This window comes from Taudactylus pleione, unplaced genomic scaffold, assembly GCF_031769625.1.
Source record: "Taudactylus pleione unplaced genomic scaffold, aTauple2 ptg000211l, whole genome shotgun sequence".
Taxonomy (NCBI): Eukaryota; Metazoa; Chordata; class Amphibia; order Anura; family Myobatrachidae; genus Taudactylus; species Taudactylus pleione.
This window is the reverse complement of record NW_028284613.1, coordinates 3,390,599-3,398,141: the sequence shown is the minus strand read 5'-3', so window position 1 is coordinate 3,398,141 and position 7,543 is coordinate 3,390,599. Positions and strand designations below refer to the sequence as shown.

Sequence of the window (7,543 nt, the reverse complement as noted above, 5' to 3'; positions counted from 1 at the left end):
CCAGGAGAAGGACCCCCTAACCTAACTGTGTCACTATATATATATATATATATATATATATATATACAGAGAGAGAGAGAGGGAGAGACACACTTATATATGTATGTATATATATATATATATATATATATATTTATATATATATTCAAGGGAGGAGCCGCACAGATTTTCCTATTAACACAGTACATTGATTTATAAATAGCCATATACTGTATGTGTGTATATATATATATATATATATATATATATACATATATATATATATATATATATATATATATGTAGAAAGGGAAAGGCGGCACTCACATGTCTGATGAAATGAAAGAATCAAACTTGACAACTGTGTCTGCCTTGTTCAACGTTTCAGTCTCACATGACTTTTATCAAGAACACAATGAAAAAAACAAATACACATACCTTTATAGTGGAATGTCCAAGGTGATTGGTGCAGTGTAATGCTCCATGCTGCCAGGGGCCAGTGTCTGACATCATCATTGTGCATCAGACACTCAGGCATCACACAGGATAAAGCAGTCTGATGCCCCCGGTGGATAGGAGGAAAAATGACCACTGTACATGGTGGATATGTGTGAATAGATAGTGAGGCACTGGCATGCAGTGCTAAACATGATGAAATGTCAACATCGTGTCACCATATATAATGCAATTTGCAAGGTGTGGGTCAATGTCCACACATCAAAAAATTGAAGAAACAAAGTAGCAAAATACAAATCGCTCCTATAAAAAGAAGGAACATAAAAACTCCACACCACTTTATTCCTTAATAGTGAATGTGAAAACAGTGAAAATGTAAAACTATTATTCCAAGTGGAAAACAAATAAGATACAAAAAATAATAAAAAATTAAGAAGATATAGATAAAAAAAACTAAGTATGTAACCATACCGTTATATATAAATGGCAAGTGTACCATCGAAAGGATCCTAAACAGAATATATTAGTGAATACATCTACCAAAACATATGCATCAGAATAGGTATATGAGATAAAATGACAAAAAATATATATGTGTGCCACAGGAATGTTAAGGAAATGAATGACTGTAGAATACATCCTAATAAAGAAATGTAGCAAAATAATCACAAAAGAAGACTTAAAGCAATATAGTCTGTGGTGAAGACTAATCCATGGTATACAAATATGACAACTGTGAGGCTATGAGAAAAAAAGCACATGGAACACAGGAAGACCCAGCAAAGCTAAACCCAAAAAGGTGCTCAGGTAATCACAAATATGACAAAACATGAACATGTGCATAAATGCAAAGATAACTTGGACCACCAAGAGAACATACAGATGACTCAACAGTATTGTAAAAACATGATAGAAAAAATCATTAGAAAAAATCAATTAGAAAAAATTTTTTATAAAAAAATATTGTACACAAAATATGTTATTAAAAAGCTCCAAAAAATTGAATAAGTTGAATATTCTTATAACTCCAGAAGTGCACAAATGTCCAAACAAGGAAATGGCCTAACCAGGAGATAAGCCAGAATTCAAAGGGAACATCTGTGACATATCATATCATTCTCCTGTGTGCTACCTGGGTATATAGGAGACTTCTAAGTAGTGCTTACAACACCGGATCTTCCCTGAAGGTGTCCCATTCAAGTACTAGTCAGGCCCAACACTGCTTGGCTTCCAAGTTCAGCTGAGATTGGGCAAGACCAGTGTGGTATGGTTGTAACAAAATACAACATCTTCCCGAGGGCTACACAGTGATAGATAAGAGGATATTATGTTTTTTTATCCGTCCCTGTACGTGTCCTGGAATAATCAAACTGGTAAAAAAATATATAATTTCATAAATATGTGCACATTATGAAATAGGACTGAACGGTCACATGAAGGCACGAATCTGGAAGATAATATGGAGCTCACAAAAAACAAGAAAAAGATAGAGTCTCGTTTAGTCCAAAAGGAGTAACCATATTCAATCTATGAGTTTCTAATTGTAACAACCGCTTCTCACGGTCTCCTCCTCTCTTGTCCATAGGCACAAAGTCAATGATTTTATAGGATAAGGTTGCTAAAGAATGTCTGTTCTGCTTGAAATGATGAGTGACCGGTTGGTCCACTTCTTTTCCCGACAAAGCTTGTCGTATGGCTGTACGATGTTGAGCCATTCTTTCTTTGAATAGCCTGGTTGTGTTCCCAATATACACCAGACTATATGGACACTGTATATATAGGCACACACACATACATATATATATAAATTATTATCAGTTATTTATATAGCGCACACATATTCCGCAGTGCTTTACAGACAATATTTGGCCATTCACATCAGTCCCTGCACCAGTGGAGCTTACAATCTATATTCCTTATCACATGCGCACACACATACACAATAGGGTTAATTTTTGTTGGGAGCCAATTAACCTACCAGTATCTTTTTGGAGTGTGGGAGGAAACCAGAGTACCCGGAGGAAACCCACGCAAGCACAGGGAGAATATACAGACTCTGCACAGGTAGGGCCGTGGTGGGAATTGAACCCATGACCTCAGTGCTGCGAGGCAGTAATGCTAACCATTACACCATCTGTGCTGCCCAGTATATATATATATATATATATATATATCTATATATATATATATATGTAAAAAACACACACACATGTATGTATATATATAAACACACATATATATATATATATATATATATATATATACGAGGGTTGCCCAAAAAGTAATGCCTAAATGCTCATAACTCTGAAATAATATGTAACATTTATATGAAACTATGTCAGTTTGCAGTTTAATATGTCTGTTCACTATATAGGTATTTTTGTTTAGGTAGTCCAAGAAATACCATGGAATCCAAGCTGAAACAAAGAGCTATCATTGAATTTCTGGAAAAAGAAGGCTGCAGTGCTACAGAAATCCACAGAGGACTGAAAAAAGTATATGATGAGCATTCAATTGACTATAGCAATGTCAGAAGGTGGATGAAGCGTTTTCAATCGGGAGAATTGTCCGTGTGTGACAAACCTTGTGGTGGCAGATCATCCACTGCACTGACAGCAGAGAACCGACACAAAGTCGATGCCATGATTCAGAAAGACCATTGTGTAACCATCAGAGATATCAGTGATGAACTTGAATGTACCCCAGGCACTGTAGAAACACTAATTCATGATTTGGGATATCGTAAAGTGTGTGCTAAATGGGTTCCAAAGCAACTAACCAGGGATCATAAGGCCCAGAGGGTGGAAGTGTGCAATGACTTGTTGACCAACTTTGAGGCCTACCCTTGAGACGTTTTTGGAAAATGTCAGATGAGACCTGGGTATACTTTTATGACCCAGAAAAAAAGGCCCAATCAAAGCAATGGGAACACCCAAGTTCACCTAGGCCAACAAAAATTAAATCACAGCGATCTGTAAACAAAGTCATGGTCACATCCTTCTGGGATTGCCGAGGTGTTATTCTCATCGCTTACTTGTAACCAAACCAATCATTCAACAGTGATCGATATATTATTACACTTAAGAAGCCACACGCAAAAAATGGTCAACAATTCGACTGTCAAATGTCATCTTACACCACGACTTCACACTTCGATGGCAACATCTATGGCCATTTGCAAAATGGGGTGGACAATAATGCCACATCCACCATACAGTCCTGATTTGGCCCCTTCTGACTTTCATCTATTTGGCCCTCTCAAATACTGTCTGAGGGGGGCAACATTTTGAAGACATAGAGGTTGTTAAAAACTCCATACGTTCCTGGGTCAAACACCAACCACTGGAATTTTTCCAAAGTTGGGTTGAGAGGTGGAGAAAATGTTTGAGGGCAGATGGTGAACTTTTTGAGTAGAGTCATTTTGTTACTAAGACTTGCAAATATTCAAATCTGTATCTATAATAAAATTTGAGTTGTGAGCATTTAGACATGACTTTTTGAACAACCCTCGTACAGTACATATATACTTATATATAGAAACACACATATAAATATAGACACACACATACATGTATATATATCTATATTAGGGATGAGCGGGTTTGGTTCTCAGAGAACCGAGCCCACCCAAATTTTGCAGATCCGAGTTGGACCCAAGCAGGCTCGGAGTTTCCTGCCTGACTCAGATCTCGAAACCGAGGCAAAACCATAGAGTTGGAAATCTCGCATTTCGCGAGCTTACGTCTCTATGATCAATGTAGTATATATAGACCACGTGGCTGACGCAATTTCACTTCGGCTGTAGAAACTGAACAGTGACGGTGGGTAGTGTAGGGCTGGGAGAGTGGTGCTGTGCTATCTGCTGTGTCCTGTGTCCTGGGCTGGTGCACTACTGATCCATTCTGGGCTGGAGCTGCTGAGTGCTGATCCATTCTGGGCTGGTGCTCTGCTGTCTGCTGTGTCCATCTGGGCTGGTGCAAAATACATCAGGGCTGGTGCTGTGTCCATCTGGGCCCAAGTTCTGGACACCCAAAAAAAAATATATCTATATATCAATATATATATATATATATATATATATATATAGATATATATATATATAGATTATATATAGATGTATTGTAAAAAAATAAAAAAATAAAAGTGTCTTTTAGTGCAATATTTTTCTGTGTGTGTGCGCATGATAGGCTTAACCACACAAGATCCAGCCAGCAATGCAAGTTGCAACCTAGTGCTACCTGACTCCAGTCATAATCAATCGGTGCTCTGGGCCCAAGTTCTGGAGCATAAAAAATAAATAAAAATAAATTATCTTTTTTTATCTTTAACTTTAACTGTCTGTGTGTGTGTATCCAGCCAGCAATGAAACTTGCAACCTAGTGCTGCCCCACTCCAGTCATGATCAATCACTGCTCTGGACCCAAGGTCTTGAGCAAAAAAAAAATATAAATTGTCTTTTTTTGATCTTTTAATGTCTATGTGCGCGCGTGTTTGACTTAACTGCAAGTTGCAATCTAGCACTGCCCAGCTCCAGTCATCATCAATCTGTGCTCTGGGCCCAAGTTCTAAAGCTGAAAAAAAATATATACATATTGACTTTTTTTTGTCACTTTTTTTTGTGTGTGTCAGCCACACCTGGCTGTCACTGTCAATGGTGTAGCTGTCGTATGGTGTAGGGGTGCTGTGCTCCTGTCTATCGAGGGGTTTCTGCCCAACATAATAAATAAACAATTTTTATTGTGTGCATGTCATTGGCGTAGCTGTGCAGGGGTTCTGTGCTGCTGTCTGTCAAGGGGCTGAATGAATATTGCAATGAAAACTTTTTCTTTAAGTTATTGGGTTACAAAAAGTTTTTTTTTAAATCTTAAAGATAGAAGAAATGTTATCCTAACATCTTATAAAGTTATATGCCCTAAAAACTAAAGCCTATATTTATTTACAGACCTATATAGAGTAGACATCCTAAATTCTAAAACTGTTCTATTCAAAAATGTAAACAAAAGCATAGATTATTAGTCTAGTGTGTTATAGTGTGTTATTAGAACAAGCGGAACAGAGCATTAAATGCAACATTTCATTTTAAGGTTTAAGTTTTACGTTGTGTCTGGAGATCATTTAGAAAGCAGAAAAAGAGCTCCACCACAAGTGGCAGATGACTAAACTCACACACAAATGTTTAATAGAAATAGATACATCACCAGATCAGATGTTTACCCTGGAGGATCTGCCTGATTCATCATGGTGTCACCAAAACCAAGATTGTGCAAATTCAGCCAAAACAGAGACTGACACCATGGCTAAACATGAGTCACCTTCTGGATGTGAATTGTCTCATTTGCATGGGGAAAACACAACCCTTAGATTAGATGGATCTCAGCTAGTGGACAACATTGAAATCACCATAAAAAAGTCACAATGGAAGACTACAGTGTGGAGAATCTACCTTCACAGTCAGGAGAGGCCGCAGAGAAATGAAAAAAGATGTTCTAAGTGCTGAACTTCAAGGGATTTCTCCATCTTGTTCTGCAGTGTGGAAAGGTTTCATTCACATGTTTTCTATAAAGCAGTTCAAAGTAACAGCCTTCAAAGTATCTGGCTATAACACCCACCTTTGCCAGGAATTACCAAAGATTATTACAAGCAAAGGATTCATCTGTCCGGAATCTGTCTGGGAATTCAGGGACTGTATTTGGCCTGAATGCACTAAGACGTCCAGTGATTCTGTCACTGTGTTCTGTAGCCCACTTTATTCCTACCTGAATCGCAAACTAAAATACATAATAGTAAGCACAGACAACATGGAAGCCTTTGTTATTCCGCTGCCTGCATGCCAACCAATACCTCCCAGACTACACCCACTGGGGATCAGGTCTTGATAATGACCATCCCCATCTGTTGCTAGGCCTTCTTCTTCCAAACCATCCATCCTGGACTTCCTGTTCAAAAAGGGTGAGCAGGGTACAGAAAGAGGAGCTAGATGTCCCCGATTAAATTTTTTTTTCATCTATAATAGATGATGTTGACAGATAAGAGCTTCAGATGTTGGAACAGGGGCTCTCACCTATTTGGCATCCCTCCAGAGAACAGATCTCTGTTCCTCAGGGAGTGTCTATGCCTGAGCTGATAGAAAGATAGTCTCTCTCTGTTGGTAAACACCCTTCAGGAGATGGCAATACAAAATAACAACAACTATAATAATAATAATCATAATAATAATAATGTGTCCACTGATAAATTATAATGATAACCAGTTTGATCCCTTAACAGCAACATACCCCATATGGCCAACTCATAACATAACACCCAGTTTGCAGCCTCCTCTTCCTTATGACACTAATCCAGTCACCATGGTTGATCAATCAGCCACGTGTGGTCCACAAAATTTTTGGCCTTCTACATTCTAACATCATATTCACATATCTAAGAAGTATAGAGTGGGAACAATGGCAATTTGAAGGCCACTAACTAACTGTTTTTTTAATGTACCTGTACAGGTTAGGAAATTCCTTTACAAAACAGAAGGTTTGCAAAGGATTATTTAAGTCAATTGTTTATTTATTTTTGGAAAGCACGCTTCCTGGTCCCCTTCCTGGATGAAAAAAATCCACTCCCAGCAAGTAGGCATGGCTCTCAAGAAAGAATTTCCAAGAAAGACACAACGCAAGACTTAAAACTTAAATCTGAAATGTTGCATTTAATGCTCTGTTCCGCTTGTTCACATATCTCATATAGTCAAGTGGACAGTGGGAACAATGGCAGTTTGAAGGCCACTAACTAAATCTGTTTTTTTAATGCCCCTGTACAGGTTGGAAAACACCTTTACAGAAAGTTTGCAAAGGATTATTTAAATCAATTATTTTTTGGAAGCACTCTTCATGGTCCCCTTCTGGGATGAAAATCCACTCCTAGCCACAGAAGCAGGTACAGGATTCTCAAGAAAGACACAATGTAAGGCCTTAAATCAGAGGTAGACAACCTCGGTCCTCGAGAGCTCACATTTTCCAGACCGAGCTGGTGCACAGGTGTATTCATTACTCATACAAAACACGAACAGTAAGGGCGCTGTGATTAACAGTGAAGAATATTCTACTGCTGCTCTCTGAGTGGT

At 38.1% G+C, this 7,543-nt stretch overlaps 1 pseudogene; it reads right to left on the bottom strand.

The window, feature by feature from the left end:
• Positions 1 to 1,594: 1,594 nt before the first annotated feature.
• Positions 1,595 to 1,713, bottom strand: LOC148517773 (5S ribosomal RNA; annotated as a pseudogene).
• Positions 1,714 to 7,543: the final 5,830 nt, after the last annotated feature.